This window comes from Rattus norvegicus, chromosome 11 (genome assembly GCF_036323735.1).
Source record: "Rattus norvegicus strain BN/NHsdMcwi chromosome 11, GRCr8, whole genome shotgun sequence".
Taxonomy (NCBI): domain Eukaryota; kingdom Metazoa; phylum Chordata; class Mammalia; order Rodentia; family Muridae; genus Rattus; species Rattus norvegicus.
In genome coordinates this window covers 57,868,169-57,886,396 of record NC_086029.1, presented here as the reverse complement: position 1 = coordinate 57,886,396, position 18,228 = coordinate 57,868,169, and the positions used below count along the sequence as shown (strand labels likewise).

The 18,228-nt window shown below is 39.9% G+C and overlaps 1 protein-coding gene across 1 annotated transcript in view; it reads left to right on the top strand.

The window, feature by feature from the left end:
- The window catches only part of Impg2 (interphotoreceptor matrix proteoglycan 2), a 99,537-nt gene that overhangs the window by 1,054 nt on the left and 80,255 nt on the right, over positions 1-18,228 (top strand).

Genomic DNA, 18,228 nt, shown 5'->3' with positions numbered 1-18,228 from the left:
AAAAGGTTTAGTCATATTAATATAAATTAAGATAAAAGTATACATTATTGTAAGAGAAAATATTTTGATATTTTGAAGTACTTGTAAACACTATTTTGTGACTGGATATGTTAAGTATAATTTTTATTTTTCATTATTGTAATTTGCTTACCTTGCAAACAGAGACCCTTCTCTCAGTGGCCCCACACGACTTTTGTCTTAAGCAATTTTATCCTTGGGTTCATGTCTTCTGCCGTGCAATTGTATACTATGTCTCTTGCATTGTTTAATTGAACTTCAGACACTTGTACGCTTTTCACATTTTGTATGTTCAACAGCCATGATATGGGTGTGATATTAGTAAGCTCAGTGTAGAGATTGATAATGAACTGATTGGGACTGTCCCATTACACATCCATTCATTTGGTCAACAGATGCTCGTTGAACACTTACAATTGTCCTTGGCACCCCGTTATCTGACTGCCTTTCCCCGTGCTCCATTATTATCTGAGTGTTCGGTTCCTTGTCATTGTCTTCTACGCTAAAGTTTTAAAAATAAGAACTTAACATCAGGCCAAACCATTTTATGTGTGTAATGTTTTACGTTTCTATAACATGGCATAGTGTATTACTCGTTCTTTTAAGGATGCTACAGCCTTAATTATACTTGAGGGCTATCAAATGGTACATAGGAATAGGTTCTTCTTTTACATTAAGAAGGGGGATCACAGATCTAGAATTTTTGTGTAGGACTTTAGGTTGGAAGTGAAACTGTAAAGTGACTGAGGACACGAAGGACTTACTAGTGGTGGGCAGGGATAGCGGGCAATGTAATGAGTTGATTCACACTGCTTGGATTTTAACTTTAAGTGGCTTGGAATATCCAGCTGCCTCAGTTGTCCTCTACAGGGAAGAGGAAAGGGCCAACCATTAAGGAATCTGCTTCTACGTTGTGTTATTTTGCTCTATTTATCCTTTATAAATTCAAGAGATACTGTTCAAAAAGAAGTCAACAAAAGGAAAAGGAAGCATTTTTGAAATAATTAAAAAACAATTACAGACAAGTAACATTGTACTTATATAACAGACTGTACTTATGTATTTGGAAATATATACATATATATGAATATATATACATGTGTATATGGTGTGTATGTATTGTGTGCATATGAAAAAAGAGGCCATGATCTTGAAAGAGAGCAAGGAAGGGTATGTAATAAGGTTTGGAGGGAGGAAAGGGAATGAGGACATGAATTCATATGTGCAGATTCCCTGCTCTGTTTAAAAGATAATGTCTCCTTGTAGTCATTTTACCACTGCTAGTTTTCTTCCATAATGATCCCTAAGCCTTGAGGGACTACCATACACACATTTCCTTCGAGCTAAGCAATCATTACAGGCATTGCCATTGCTCTCGGCTACTCTCTAGTACTTGATGGTGATACCCGTTACTGACCTGGAAGCTTCATCCCTTACTGGCCAGCTTTCATAGAGCTGGATGGTGCTATGAACACTATCAGAAGAAACAGGCATCTTCATTCTTAGCAGCCTCCATTTGATAGGTTTTCCTACACTGTCCTACTGACCCACTCATTTTTTATAAATAGTGAGTACTTGGATTGTTTTAATCTTTAAGTTATTTTGAATAAATCTGCCCAGGCATTGAGCATAAGACTTCCATGTCTATGTTCATGCCTCCATCCTTCCATCCATGATGTGATGAAACTCTGAAATCTTGACCCTGTATCAATCTTTCCTTCTAAGGGCACTGTGCTCCCAGAGATGCAAAAAGCAACAGGTGTACCATGCTTAGCAACCTTTCTTGTGATGGTTGGCAGGCACATTTAATTAGTTTTTATTTTCACACAGCAAAATCTTATAAATATCATTTAAAGTTTTAAAAATTTATACATGTGCGTGCGTGCGTGCGTGTGTGTGTGTGTGTGTGTGTGTGTGTGTGTGGGTTCATGCAGTGGCCAGAAGTTGGTGTTTGATCCTATAGAGCCAGAGTTCTAGATAGTTGTGAGCTGCCAGATGTGGGTTCGGGGAATACTACTCAGATATTCTACAAGAGTAGCAAGTAATCTTTGTAGAAAATGTTTCTTTCTTTTAATTCTCTATGTATTAGTGTTTTTCTGCCTCTATGCACAAAGACCATGTGTGCCTACCACTCTTGAAAAGCAGAAGAAGGCATTGAATCCCCTGGAACTGTGGGGACTCTGTGGGTGCTGGGAACTGAGTTACGTTTCTCTGCAACTGCAGCCAGTGCTCTTAACTGCTGAACTGCCCCCAGTTCCCAGAATACAATTTTTATGTATAGATTTAAATGTGTTTCTAAAATCAATAGAATTTATTTTTAGAGTAGTTTTAGGTTCAGAGAAAAATTTAGCAGGATGTCCATCCATATAAGGTCAGCACAAAGCTCCCCAAACTGCCTAGCATTCACATCTTTATTAATACAGCTCATTTACTACGATTGGTGTGCCCACACTGGTGTATCATTAACAAACTCATGGTTTAATTGGAGTTCACCGTGGTGTGCATTCATTGTGCACTGGGCTTTGGTGAATGTATAATGGCACTCACCAACTATTACAGCATCATTTAGAACAACTTATTCACGCCCCCCATTCACAACTCCTGACAAACATCATTTTGGAATCCCCATACTTTTTCTTTTCCAAATTTGTATTGGCATCATATAGATTGGTCAGGTTGATTTGGCAATATGCTTATAAGTTGTAAGCACATAGTTTTGATGCTTGAAAGTTCATTTTGAGATAATAATTGAATAATATCCCGCTTTGCGGATTTACCAGAGTTCATTTTCCATTTATTTATTGAAGGTCATCTTTATCACGTCCTGGCTTTGGCAAGTATAAATAAAACCATTTCAAACACTTCTGCACAAATTTTTATGTAATTGTAATTGTTTGCTTTGTTGGTGTAAGACACCATGGAGCGCAACTGAACTTTGTTTTCTTCCTTCCTTCCTTCTTTTCTTTCTTTCTCTCTCTCTCTCTCTCTCTTTCTTTCTTTCTTTCTCTCTCTTTCTCTCTCTCTTTCTTTTTTTCTTTCTTTCTTTCTTTCTTCTATAAAAATGAGTGACACTGCTTCCTGTTTATAGGTATGATCTGTAGTTGATGGAGAGCGACATCCAGACTAAGCATGCTCTCCCTGGTTTACAAAGTGCCCTCAACTAAGAAGCATTGAGGAGTACTAAATGCTCCTTTTTAAATTTGATGTCTGATAAGTTTGCGAAAAAGTAGATCTCATTTATTTGAATTTCTTCATTTAACTATAGGCTTTTTACAAATGTCATTCTCTCATTTTATTTATTTTTTCTTTTCCTTCTTTTGTTTTTCTTTCCTCCTCTCCTCTTCCTCCTCCTCCTCCTCTTCCTCATCCTCCTCCTTCTTTTGAGACAGGGTTTTTCTCTGGCCATCTTAAAATCTTAAAACTCTCTGTAGACTAGGCTTACTCTAAACTCAGAGATCCACCTGCCTTTTCCTCCCAAGTGCTGTGATTAAAGGCATGAGTCATCACTGTCTGGCTCCTTTTAATTTTTTTAAAATTTTTATTAGACATATTTCTTTACTTACATTTCAAATGTTATTCCCCTTTTTGGTTTCCTGTCCATAAGTTCTCATTCCCTCTCCTCCCCCTCTCCCATACAGGTATTCCTCCTTATTGCCCCCCCCCATATTTCTCTGCACTGGGGGTCCAACCTTGGCAGGACCAAGGGCTTCCCCTTCCCCTGGTGCCCCAGCACGGCTATTCTCTGCTATATATGCATTTGGAGCCCTGGGTCAGTCTTTCGGTAGTGGTTTAGTCCCTGGAAGCTCTGGTAGGTTGACATTGTTGTTTTTATGGGGTTGTAAGCTCCTTCAACTCTTTCAATCCTTCCTCTAATTCCCCCCAAGGGGGTCCTATTCTCAGTTCAGTGGTTTGCTGCTAGCATTGACCTCTGTATTGGACATGCTCTGGATGTGTCTCTCAGGAGAGATCTATATCCAGTCCCTTTCAGCATGCATTTTTCTAGCTTCATCAATCTTCTCTAGTTTTGGTGGCTGTATATTATATATGGGCCACATGTGGGTCAGGCTCTGAATGGCCATTCCTTGAGTTGCTGCTCTAAACTTTGCTTCCATATCCCTTCCTATGGATATTTTTTCCCCTTTTAAGAAAGAGTGGGAGCATCCACATTTTGGTCATCCTTCTTGAGTTTCATGTGTTCTGTGCATCTAGGATAATTCAAGCATTTGGGATAATATCAACATATCAATGAGTGCACACCATGTGTATTTTTCTGTGATTGGGTTACCTCACTCAGGATGATATTTTCCAGTTCCAACCATTTGCCTATGAATTTCATGAAGTCATTGTTTTTGATAGCTGAGTAGTACTCCATTGTGTAGATTACCACATTTTCTGTATCCATTCCTCTGTAGAAGGGGATCTTTCTAGCTTCTGGCTATTATAAATAAGGCTGCTATGAACATAGTGGAGCATGTGTCTTTGTTGTATGTTAGAGCATCTTTTGAGTATATGCCCAAGAGAGGTATAGCTGGGTTCTCAGGTAGTGGAATGTCCAATTTTCTGAGGAACCTCCAGACTGATTTCCAGACTGGTTGTACCAGTTTGCAATCCCACCAACAATGGAGGAGTGTTCCTCTTTCTCCACATCCTCGCCAGCATTTGCTGTCACCTGAGTTTTTGATCTTAGCTATTCTGACTGGTGTGAGGTGAAATCTCAGGGTTGTTTTCATTTGCATTTGCCTGATGACTAAGGATGTTGAACATTTCTTTAGGTGCTTTTTGGCAGTTCAATAATCCTCAGCTGAGAATGTTTTGTTTAGCTCTGAGCCCCATTTTTTAAATAGGGTTATTTGACTCTCTGGAGTCTAACTTCTTGAGTTCTTTGAATATTTTGGATATTAGCCCTCTATCAGATGTAGGATTGTTAAAGATCTCTTCCCAATCTGTTGGTTGCTGTTTTGTCCTAATGACAGTGTCTGGTTTGATATGGAGGTCCTTGATCCACTTGGACTTAAGCTTTGTACAGAGTAATAAGAATGGATCGATTTGCATTCTTTTATATGCTGACCTCCATTTGAACCAGCACCATTTGTTGAAAATGCTGTCTTTCTTCCATTGGATGGTTTTAGCTCCTTTGTCAAAGATCAAGTGACCATAGGCATGTGGGTTCATTTCTGGGTCTTCAATTCTGTTCCACTGATCTATCTTCCTGTTTCTGTACCAATACCAAACAGTTTTTATGACTATTGCTCTGTAATACTGCTTGAAGTCAGGGATGGTGATTCCCCCAGAAGTTCTTTGATTGGTAAGTATAGGTTTTGCTATCCTGGGTTTTTTGTTATTCCAAATGAATTTGCAAATTGATCTTTCTTTCTCTATAAAGAATTGATTAAGAATTTTGATGGGGATTGCATTGAATCTGTAGATTGCTTTTGGCAAAATGGCTATCTTTATTATAATAATCCTCCCAATCCATGAGCATGGAAGATCTTTCCATCTTCTGAGATCTTCCTCAATTTCTTTCTTCAGAGACTTCAAGTTCTTGTCATACAGATCTTTCACTTGCTTGGTTAAAGTCACACCAAGATATGTTATATTATTTGGGACTATTGTGAAGGGTGTCATTTCCTTAATTTCTTTCTCAGCCTGTTTATCCTTTGAGTAGAGGAAGGCTACTGATTTGTTTGACTTAATTTTATATCCAGTCACTTTGCTGAAGTTGTTTATCAGGTTAAGTAGTTCTCTGGTGGAGCTTTTTGGGGTCACTTAAGTACATCTGCAAATAGTGACATTTTGATTTCTTCCCTTCCAATTTGTATCCCTTTGACCTCCTTTCATAATTGCTCTGGCTAGGACTTCGTGTACTATATTGAATAAGTAGGGAGAGAGTGGGCAGCCTTGTCTAGTCCCTGATTTTAGTGGAATTGCTTCAAGTTTCTCTCCATTTAGTTTGATGTTAGCTACTGGTTTGCTGTATATGGCTTGTACTATGTTCAGGTATGGGCCTTGAATTCCTGATCTTTCCAGGACTTTTATCATGAAGGGATGTTGAATTTTGTCAAACGCTTGCTCAGCATCTAATGAAATGATCATGTGGTTCTTATATTTGAGTCAGTTTATATAGTGGATTACATTGATGGATTTTCATATATTAAACCATCCCTGCATTCCTGGGATGAAGCCTACTTGATTATGATGGATGATCATTTTGATGTGTTCTTATATTTGGTTTGCAAGAATTTTATTGAGTATTTTTGCATCAATATTTATAAGGGAAATTGTTCTGAAGTTCTCTTTCCTTGTTGAGTCTTTGTGTGGTTTAGGTATAAGAGTAATTGTGGCTTCATAGAAGGAATTTGGTAGTGCTCTGTCTGTTTCTATTTTGTGGAATAGTTTGGATAGTATTGGTATGAAGTCTTCTATGAAGGTCTGATAGAATTCTGCACTGAACCCATCTGGTCCTGGGCTCTTTTTGGTTGGGAGACTTTTTTTTTTTTTTATTAACTTGAGTATTTCTTATATACATTTCGAGTGTTATTCCCTTTCCCGGTTTCCGGGCAAACATCCCCCTTCCCCCTCCCCTTCTTTATGGGTGTTCCCCTCCCCATCCTCCCCCCCTTGCCGTCCTCCCCCCAACAATCTAGTTCACTGGGGGTTCACTCTTAGCAGGACCCAGGGCTTCCCCTTCCACTGGTGCTCTTACTAGGATATTCATTGCTACCTATGAGGTCAGAGTCCAGGGTCAGTCCATGTATAGTCTTTAGGTAGTGGCTTAGTCCCTGGAAGCTCTGGTTGCTTGGCATTGTTGTACATATGGGGTCTCCAGCCCCTTCAAGCTCTTCCAGTTCTTTCTCTGATTCCTTCAACGGGGGTCCTATTCTCAGTTCAGTGGTTTGCTGCTGGCATTTGCCTCTGTATTTGCTGTATTCTGGCTGTGTCTCTCAGGAGCGATCTACATCCGGCTCCTGTCGGTCTGCACTTCTTTGCTTCATCCATCTTGTCTAATTGGGTGGCTGTATATGTATGGGCCACATGTGGGGCAGGCTCTGAATGGGTGTTCCTTCAGTCTCTGTTTTAATCTTTGCCTCTCCCTTCCCTGCCAAGGGTATTCTTTTTCCTCATTTAAAGAAGGAGTGAAGCATTCACATTTTGATCATCCGTCTTGAGTTTCGTTTGTTCTAGGGATCTAGGGTAATTCAAGCATTTGGGCTAATAGCCACTTATCAATGAGTGCATACCATGTATGTCTTTCTGTGATTGGGTTAGCTCACTCAGGATGATATTTTCCAGTTCCAACCATTTGCCTACGAATTTCATAAACTCGTTGTTTTTGATAGCTGAGTAATATTCCATTGTGTAGATGTACCACAGTTTCTGTATCCATTCCTCTGTTGAAGGGCATCTGGGTTTTTTCCATTTTCTGGCTATTATAAATAAGGCTGCGATGAACATAGTGGAGCACGTGTCTCTTTTATATGTTGAGGCATCTTTTGGGTATATGCCCAAGAGAGGTATAGCTGGATCCTCAGGCAGTTCAATGTCCAATTTTCTGAGGAACCTCCAGACTGATTTCCAGAATGGTTTTACCAGTCTGCAATCCCACCAACAATGGAGGAGTGTTCCTCTTTCTCCTCATCCTCGCCAGCCTCTGCTGTCACCTGAGTTTTTGATCTTAACCATTCTCACTGGTGTGAGGTGAAATCTCAGGGTTGTTTTGATTTGCATTTCCCTTATGACTAAAGATGTTGAACATTTCTTTAGGTGTTTCTCAGCCATTCGGCATTCCTCAGCTGTGAATTCTTTGTTTAGCTCTGAACCCCATTTTTTAATAGGGTTATTTGTTTCCCTGCAGTCTAACTTCTTGAGTTCTTTGTATATTTTGGATATAAGGCCTCTATCTGTTGTAGGATTGGTAAAGATCTTTTCCCAATCTGTTGGTTGCCGTTTTGTCCTAACCACAGTGTCCTTTGCCTTACAGAAGCTTTGCAGTTTTATGAGATCCCATTTGTCGATTCTTGATCTTAGAGCATAAGCCATTGGTGTTTTGTTCAGGAAATTTTTTCCAGTGCCCATGTGTTCCAGATGCTTCCCTAGTTTTTCTTCTATTAGTTTGAGTGTGTCTGGTTTGATGTGGAGGTCCTTGATCCACTTGGACTTAAGCTTTGTACAGGGTGATAAGCATGGATCGATCTGCATTCTTCTACATGTTGCCCTCCAGTTGAACCAGCACCATTTGCTGAAAATGCTATCTTTTTTCCATTGGATGGTTTTGGCTCCTTGGTCAAAAATCAAGTGACCATAGGTGTGTGGGTTCATTTCTGGGTCTTCAATTCTATTCCATTGGTCTATCTGTCTGTCTCTGTACCAATACCATGCAGTTTTTATCACTATTGCTCTGTAATAGTGCTTGAGTTCAGGGATAGTGATTCCCCCTGAAGTCCTTTTATTGTTGAGGATAGCTTTAGCTATCCTGGGTTTTTTGTTATTCCAGATGAATTTGCAAATTGTTCTATCTAACTCTTTGAAGAATTGGATTGGTATTTTGATGGGGATTGCATTGAATCTGTAGATTGCTTTTGGTAAATGGCCATTTTTACTATATTAATCCTGCCAATCCATGAGCATGGGAGATCTTTCCATCTTCTGAGGTCTTCTTCAATTTCTTTCCTCAGTGTCTTGAAGTTCTTATTGTACAGATCTTTTACTTGCTTGGTTAAAGTCACACCGAGGTACTTTATATTATTTGGGTCTATTATGAAGGGTGTCGTTTCCCTAATTTCTTTCTCGGCTTGTTTCTCTTTTGTATAGAGGAAGGCAACTGATTTATTTGAGTTAATTTTATACCCAGCCACTTTGCTGAAGTTGTTTATCAGCTTTAGTAGTTCTCTGGTGGAACTTTTGGGATCACTTAAATATACTATCATATCATCTGCAAATAGTGATATTTTGACCTCTTCTTTTCCGATCTGTATCCCCTTGATCTCCTTTTGTTGTCTGATTGCTCTGGCTAGAACTTCAAGAACTATATTGAATAAGTAGGGAGAGAGTGGGCAGCCTTGTCTAGTCCCTGATTTTAGTGGGATTGCTTCAAGTTTCTCTCCATTTAGTTTAATGTTAGCAACTGGTTTGCTGTATATGGCTTTTACTATGTTTAGGTATGGGCCTTGAATTCCTATTCTTTCCAGGACTTTTATCATGAAGGGGTGTTGAATTTTGTCAAATGCTTTCTCAGCATCTAATGAAATGATCATGTGGTTCTGTTCTTTCAGTTTGTTTATATAATGGATCACGTTGATGGTTTTCCGTATATTAAACCATCCCTGCATGCCTGGGATGAAGCCTACTTGATCATGGTGGATGATTGTTTTGATGTGCTCTTGAATTCGGTTTGCCAGAATTTTATTGAGTATTTTTGCGTCAATATTCATAAGGGAAATTGGTCTGAAGTTCTCTTTCTTTGTTGTGTCTTTGTGTGGTTTAGGTATAAGAGTAATTGTGGCTTCGTAGAAGGAATTCGGTAGTGCTCCATCTGTTTCAATTTTGTGGAATAGTTTGGATAATATTGGTATGAGGTCTTCTATGAAGGTTTGAGAGAATTCTGCAGTAAACCCGTCTGGACCTGGGCTCTTTTTGGTTGGGAGACCTTTAATGACTGCTTCTATTTCCTTAGGAGTTATGGGGTTGTTTAACTGGTTTATCTGTTCCTGATTTAACTTCGATGCCTGGTATCTGTCTAGGAAATTGTCCATTTCCTGAAGATTTTCAAGTTTTGTTGAATGTAGGTTTTTATAGTAAGATCTGATGATTTTTTTAATTTCCTCTGAATCTGTAGTTATGTCTCCCTTTTCATTTCTGATTTTGTTAATTTGGACGCACTCTCTGTGTCCTCTCGTTAGTCTGGCTAAGGGTTTATCTATCTTGTTGATTTTCTCAAAGAACCAACTTTTGGTTCTGTTGATTCTTTCTATGGTCCTTTTTGTTTCTACTTGGTTGATTTCAGCTCTGAGTTTGATTATTTCCTGCCTTCTACTCCTCCTGGGTGTATTTGCTTCTTTTTGTTCTAGAGCTTTTAGGTGTGCTGTCAAGCTGCTGACCTATGCTCTTTCCTGTTTCTTTCTGCAGGCACTCAGCGCTATGAGTTTTCCTCTTAACACAGCTTTCATTGTGTCCCATAAGTTTGGGTATGTCGTACCTTCATTTTCATTAAATTCTAAAAAGTTTTTAATTTCTTTCTTTATTTCTTCCTTGACTAGGTTATCATTGAGTAGAGCATTGTTCAATTTCCACGTATATGTGGGCATTCTTCCCTTATTGTTATTGAAGACCAGTTTTAGGCTGTGGTGGTCTGATAGCACGCATGGGATTATTTCTATCTTTCTGTACCTGTTGAGGCCCGTTTTTTGACCAACTATATGGTCAATTTTGGAGAAAGTACCATGAGGAGCTGAGAAGAAGGTATATCCTTTTGCTTTAGGATAGAATGTTCTATAAATATCCGTTAAGTCCATTTGGCTCATGACTTCTCTTAGTCTGTCGACATCACTGTTTAATTTCTGTTTCCATGATCTGTCCATTGATGAGAGTGGTGTGTTGAAATCTCCCACTATTATTGTGTGAGGTGCAATGTGTGCTTTGAGCTTTAGTAAGGTTTCTTTTACGTATGTAGGTGCCCTTGTATTTGGGGCATAGATATTTAGGATTGAGAGTTCATCTTGGTGGATTTTTCCTTTGATGAATATGAAGTGTCCTTCCTTATCTTTTTTGATGACTTTTAGTTGGAAATTGATTTTATTTGATATTAGAATGGCTACTCCAGCTTGCTTCTTCTGACCATTTGCTTGGAAAGTTGTTTTCCAGCCTTTCACTCTGAGGTAGTGTCTGTCGTTGTCTTTGAGGTGTGTTTCCTGTAGGCAGCAGAATGCAGGGTCCTCGTTGTGTATCCAGTTTGTTAATCTATGTCTTTTTATTGGGGAGTTGAGGCCATTGATATTGAGAGATATTAAGGAATAGTGATTATTGCTTCCCGTTATATTTATATTTGGATGTGAGGTTATGTTTGTGTGCTTTCATTCTCTTTGTTTTGTTGCCAAGACGATTAGTTTCTTGTTTCGTCTAGGGTATAGCTTGCCTCCTTATGTTGGGCTTTACCATTTATTATCCTTTGTAGTGCTGGATTTGTGGAAAGATATTGTGTAAATTTGGTTTTGTCATGGAATATCTTGGTTTCTCCATCACTGTTAATTGAGAGTTTTGCTGGATACAGTAACCTGGGCTGGCATTTGTGTTCTCTTAGGGTCTGTATAACATTAGTCCAGGATCTTCTGGCCTTCATAGTTTCTGGCGAGAAGTCTGGTGTGATTCTGATAGGTCTCCCTTTATATATTACTTGACCTTTTTCCCTTACTGCTTTTAATATTCTTTCTTTATTTTGTGCGTTTGGTGTTTTGACAATTATGTGACGGGAGGTGTTTCTTTTCTGGTCCAATCTATTTGGAGTTCTGTAGGCTTCTTGTATGTCTATGGGTATCTCTTTTTTTAGGTTAGGGAAGTTTTCTTCTATGATTTTGTTGAAGATATTTACTGGTCCTTTGAGCTGGGAGTCTTCACTCTCTTCTATACCTATTATCCTTAGGTTTGATCTTCTCATTGAGTCCTGGATTTCCTGTATGTTTTGGACCAGTAGCTTTTTCCGCTTTACATTATCTTTGACAGTTGAGTCAATGATTTCTATGGAATCTTCTGCTCCTGAGATTCTCTCTTCCATCTCTTGTATTCTGTTGGTGAAGCTTGTATCTACAGCTCCTTGTCTCTTCTTTTGGTTTTCTATATCCAGGGTTGTTTCCATGTGTTCTTTCTTGATTGCTTCTATTTCCATTTTTAATTCCTTCAACTGTTTGATTGTGTTTTCCTGGAATTCTTTCAGGGATTTTTGTGTCTCCTCTCTATGGGCTTCTACTTGTTTATTTATGTTTTCCTGGAATTCTTTCAGGGATTTTTGTGTCTCCTCTCTATGGGCTTCTACTTGTTTATTTATGTTTTCCTGGAATTCTTTCAGGGATTTTTGTGTCTCCTCTCTATGGACTTCTACTTGTTTATTTATGTTTTCCTGGAATTCTTTCAGGGATTTTTGCGATTCTTTCAGGCATTTTTGCGATTCCTCTTTGTAGGCTTCTACTTGTTCTCTAAGGGAGTTCTTCATGTCTTTCTTGAAGTCCTCCAGCATCATGATCAAAAATGATTTTGAAACTAGATCTTGCTTTTCTGGTGTGTTTGGATATTCCATGTTTGTTTTGATGGGAGAATTGGGCTCCGATGGTGCCATGTAGTCTTGGTTTCTGTTGCTTGGGTTCCTGCGCTTGCCTCTCGCCATCAGATTATCTCTAGTGTTACTTTGTTCTGCTATTTCTGACAGTGGCTAGACTGTCCTATAAGCCTGTGTGTCAGGAGTGCTGTAGACCTGTTTTCCTCTCTTTCAGTCAGTTATGGGGACAGAGTGTTCTGCTTTCCGGCGTGTAGTTTTTCCTCTCTACAGGTCTTCAGCTGTTCTTGTGGGCCTGTGTCTTGAGTTCACCAGGCAGCTTTCTTGCAGCAGAAAAGTTGGTCTTACCTGTGGTCCTGAGGCTCAAGTTCGCTTGTGGGGTGCTGCCCAGGGGCTCTCTGCAGCGGCAGCAACCAGGAAGACCTGTGCCGCCCCTTCCGGGAGCTTCAGTGCACCAGGGTTCCAGATGGTCTTTGGCTTTTTCCTCTGGCGTCCGAGATGTGTGTGCAGGGAGCAGTCTCTTCTGGTTTCCCAGGCTTGTCTGCCTCTCTGAAGGTTTAGCTCTCCCTCCCACGGGATTTGGGTGCAGAGAACTGTTTATCTGGTCTGTTTCCTTCAGGTTCCGGCGGTGTCTCAGGCAGGGGTCCTGCCGCTCCTGGGCCCTCCCCCACGGGAGCCCAGAGGCCTTATACAGTTTCCTCTTGGGCCAGGGATGTGGGCAGGGGTGAGCAGTGTTGGTGGTCTCTTCCGCTCTGCTGCCTCAGGAGTGCCCACCTGACCAGGCGGTTGGGTCTCTCTCTCACAGGGTCTGGGAGCAGAGAGCTGCTGCGGGGCGGGATCCTGGGGTGTCGGTTGGGAGACTTTTAATAATTGCTTCTATTTCTGTAGGAGTTATGGGGTTGTTTAACTGGTTTATTTGTTCCTGATTTAACTTTGGTACCTGGTATCTGTCTAGAAAATTGTCCATTTCCTCCAGATTTTCCAGTTTTGTTCAATATAGGCTTTTGTAGTAGGATCTGATGATTTTTTTGAATTTCCTCAGATTCTGTTGTTATGTCTCCCTTTTTATTTCTGGTTTTGTTAATTTGGACGCACTCTCTGTGTCCTCTCGTTAGTCTGGCTAAGGGTTTATCTATCTTGTTGATTTTCTCAAAGAACCAACTTTTGGTTCTGTTGATTCTTTCTATGGTCCTTTTTGTTTCTACTTGGTGGATTTCAGGTATGAGTTTGATTATTTCCTGCCTTCTATTCCTCATGGGTTTATTTATTTATTTTTGTTCTAGAGCTTTTAGGTGTGCTGTCAAGCTGGTGACATATGCTCTCTCCTGTTTCTTTATGCAGGCACTCAGCGCTATGAGTTTTCCTCTTAGTATCGCTTTCATTGTATCCCATAAGTTTAGGAATGTGGTATCTTCATTTTCATTAAATTCTATGAAGTCTTTAATTTCTTTCTTTATTTCTTCCTTGACCAAGTTGTCATTTAGTAGAGCATTGATCAACTTCCATGTATAAGTGGACTTTCTGTCATTACTGTTGTTATTGAAGACTAGTCTTAGTGCGTGGTGGTCTGATAGGATGCGTGGGATTATTTCTATCTTCCTGTATCTGTTGAGGCCTGTTTTGTTAGTGATTATATGGTCAATTTTGGAGAAGGTAGTATGAGGTGCTGAGAAGAAGGTATGTGCTTTTGTTTTAGGATGGAATATTCTATAAATATCTGTTAAATCCTTTTGGTTCATAACTTCTGTTAGTTTTTCTACATTTCTGTTTAATTTCGGTTTCCATGATCTGTCCAGTGATGAGAGTGGGGTGTTGAAATCTCCTACTATTATTGTGTGAGGTACAATGTGTGCTTTGAGCTTTAGTAAGGTTTCTTTTATGAATATAGGTGCCCTTTCACTTGGAGCATAAATTTTCAGGATTGAGAGTTCAACTTGGTGGATATTTCCTTTGTTGAATATGAAGTGTCCTTCCTTATCTTTTTTAATGACTTTTGGTTAAAAGTCAATTTTATTCGATATTAGGGTGGCAACTCAAGCGTGTTTCTTAGCCATTTGCTTGGGAAGTTGTTTTCCAGCCATTTACTCTGAGGTAGTGTCTGTCTTTGTCTCTGAGTTGTGTTTCCTGCATGCAGCAAAATGCTGGGTCCTCTTTACATATCCAGTCTTTTAGTCTATGTCTTTTTATTGGGGAATTGAGTTCGTTGATGTTGAGAGAAATTAAGGAACAATGATTGTCGCTTCCTGTTATTTTCATTGTTAGAGGTGGAATTATGTTTGTCTCTCCTTTGGTTTCATTGCAAGGAAATTATATTCTTGCTTTTTGAACGGTGTAGTTTCCTTGTGTTGGAGTTTTCCATCCATTATCCTTTGTAGGGTTGGATTTGTAGAAAGATATTGCATAATTTTGATTTCGTCATGGAATATCTTGGTTTCTCCATCTATGTTAATTGAAAGTTTTGCTGGATATAGTAACTGGGACTGGCATTTGTGTTCTCTTAGGGTCTGTATGACATCTGTCCAGGATCTTCTGACTTTCATAGTCTCTGAGGAAAAGTCTGGTGTGATTCTGATAGGTCTGCCTTTATATGTCACTTGACCTTTTTCCCTTACTGCTTTTAATATTCTTTCTTTGTTTTGTGCATTTGGTGTTTTAACTATTATGTGACAGGAAGAATTTCTCTTCTGGTCCAATCTATTTGGAGTTCTATAGGCTTCTTGTATATTTATGGGCATCTCTTTCTTTAGGTTAGGGAAGTTTTCTATAATTTTGTTGAATATGTTTACTGGCCCTTTAAGTTGGGAGTCTTCACTTTCTTCTATACCTATTTTCCTTAGGTTTGATCTTTTCATTGTGTCCTGGATTCCTAAATGTTTTGAGCTAGGAGCTTTTTGTGTTTTACATTATCTTTGACAGTTGTGTTGATGTTTTCTATGGAATCTTCTGTCCCTGAGATTCTCTCTTCTATCTCTTGTATTCTGTTGGTGATGCTTGTGTCTACGGCTCCTAGTGTCTTCCTTTGGTGTTTTATATCCAGAGTTGTCTCCTTTTGTGCTTTTTTTATTGTTTCTATTTCCATTTTTAATTGCTTCACCTGTTTGAATGTGTTTTCCTGTAACTCTTTCAGGGATTTTTGTGTTTCTTTTCTAAGGGCTTCTACTTGTTTAGTTGTGTTTTCCTGCATTTCTCTAAGGGAATTCTTTATGTCTTTCTTAAAGTCCTCCATCATTATCAATAAATGTGATTTTAAATCTAAATCTTGCTTTTCTGGTGTGTTTGGATATCCAGTATTTTCTTTGGTGGGAGAACTGGGCTCTGATGATGCCAAGTAGTCTTGGTTTCTGTTGCTTAGGTTCCTGCACTTGCCTCTAGCCATTGCGTTGTCACTGGTGTTTGCTTGTCTTGCTGTTTCTGGGAGTGACTTGACCCTGCTATAGGCCTCTGTGTCAACACTCCTGTAGAACTGTTTTCCTGGTTGTTTTTTCAGTCTTTCCTGAGAACAGGTGCTCTGATTTCATGTGTGTCAGCACTCCAGGAGACCGTCTTCCAGCTCTAGGGGAGGGCAGGAATCAATGGTCCTGCCCCTGACTGCTTGTGTAGGTCCTTGCACCCCTTGGGCACAGTTGGCACTATGCTATTCCCTCTTAGGTCTGGACTGTGGGCAGAGAGTATTCTCCTTTGACTTCTCAGGAGTATCCACACTTCTGAGGATCCAGCTCTCTCCCCCATGGGATTTGAGTACAGGGAGCTGTTTGGCCAGTTCATTCCTGGGCACAGACCAGAACTGCAAGTACTGTCGACTGTCTATTCCTATTCCCCTGTGTCCAGAGGCACTGTGCAGTTTTCCCTTGGACCAGGGATGTGGGCCGAGATGTACAGAGGTGGCAGTCTGTCCTGCAGTCTCAAGATGTCTGCCTCTTTTTAGTTTTTTTAAAGAAGCTTTTATTTACTCTTTGAAAGCTTCATAAAATATACTTTGACCTCGTAATTCCCCCTCCTCAACTACTCCTAAGTCCTTCCCCACTTTCCTACTCACCCAGTTCAATTCTCTCTGTCTTAATGATCATAAAACAAAACAAAAAACCTCAAGTTCACTACACCTGGTGAGGCCTGTTCTGGAATGTGGTCTTTATATCAAGATGTCACACTATTGAAGAAAACCGAGTTCCCTCTCACAGCAACAACTGAATGCCAACTGCTCTGCAGGTAGTCGTGAGGGTTTGTGCTGACCTTCCCTCTGCCATGCTGGGGTTTTGCCTGGCTCATGCTTGTGCAGGTCTTCTTCCTGTTGTGTCTGGAAAACAGTTTCCCTGAAGTCATCCACCTCTTCTGACTCTTATGTTCTTTCTGTCCCTCTTTTGCATAGATTCTTATTCCTCCTTGAGAGGAGGAATGTGATGTAGACATTGCATTTGGGGCTGAGCGTTCGATGTCCCTTATTCTCTGCATGTTGATCAGTTGTGGGTCTCTATTAATTACTATCTATTGCAAGAAGAAGCTCCTCTGATGAGGACTGAACTATGTGTATAGCATTCAGTCATTAGGAGTTATTTTACCACTGGGTCCAAAAATGTCATTATCTTTTGGAAAGCTGAGAAGTTGTCTTTTGAAGTTATAACTTCAGTAAAAAAAATAAATCAAAGAAAGTTAAAATTACAGTGTCAATTAATAAAACAGATCAATGTAAGTTACATTTTCATGACATATGAACATAGAATTTTTTTTAAATCAGCAGGGATCAAATTCATTAAGGAGTGGTTTAATCCCCTGTATAAAAGAAGTATTGGGAAGTGCAATGTCTTTTTCAGAATGGAAAAGTTTGAACAGGACATTTTCTTTTTATTTTATTTTATTTTATTATTATTTTTTTTATTAACTTGAGTATTTCTTATATACATTTCAAGTGTTATTCCCTTTCCCGGTTTCTGGGCAAACATCCCCCTCCCCCCTCCCCTTCCTTATGGTTGTCCCCCTCCCAACCCTCCCCCCATTGCCGCCCTCCCCCCATAGTCTACTTCACTGGGGGTTCAGTCTTAGCAGGACCCAGGGCTTCCCCTTCCACTGGTGCTCTTACTAGGATATTCATTGCTACCTATGGGGTCAGAGTCCAGGGTCAGTCCATGTATAGTATTTAAGTAGTGGCTTAGTCCCTGGAAGCTCTGGTTGCTTGACATTGTTGTACTTTTGGGGTCTCGAGCCCCTTCAAGCTCTTCCAGTTCTTACTCTGATTCCTTCAACGGGGGACCTATTCTCAGTTCAGTGGTTTGCTGCTGGCATTCGCCTCTGTATTTGCTGTATTCTGGCTGTGTCTCTCAGGAGCGATCTACATCCGGCTCCTGTCGGTCTGCACTTCTTTGCTTCATCCATCTTGTCCAATTGGGTGGCTGTATATGTATGGGCCACCTGTGGGGCAGGCTCTGAATGGGTGTTCCTTCAGTCTCTGTTTTAATCTTTGCCTCTCCCTTCCCTGCCAAGGGTATTCTTTTTCCTCATTTAAAGAAGGAGTGCAAGGCCCTGGGTTCGGTCCCCAGCTCCAAAAAAAAAGAACCAAAAAAAAAAAAAAAGAAGGAGTGAAGCATTCACATTTTGATCATCCGTCTTGAGTTTCGTTTGTTCTAGGGATCTAGGGTAATTCAAGCATTTGGGCTAATAGCCACTTATCAATGAGTGCATACCATGTATGTCTTTCTGTGATTGGGTTAGCTCACTCAGGATGATATTTTCCAGTTCCAACCATTTGCCTACGAATTTCATAAACTCGTTGTTTTTGATAGCTGAGTAATATTCCATTGTGTAGATGTACCACATTTTCTGTATCCATTCCTCTGTTGAAGGGCATCTGGGTTCTTTCCAGTTTCTGGCTATTATAAATAAGGCTGCGATGAACATAGTGGAGCACGTGACTCTTTTATATGTTGAGGCATCTTTTGGGTATATGCCCAAGAGAGGTA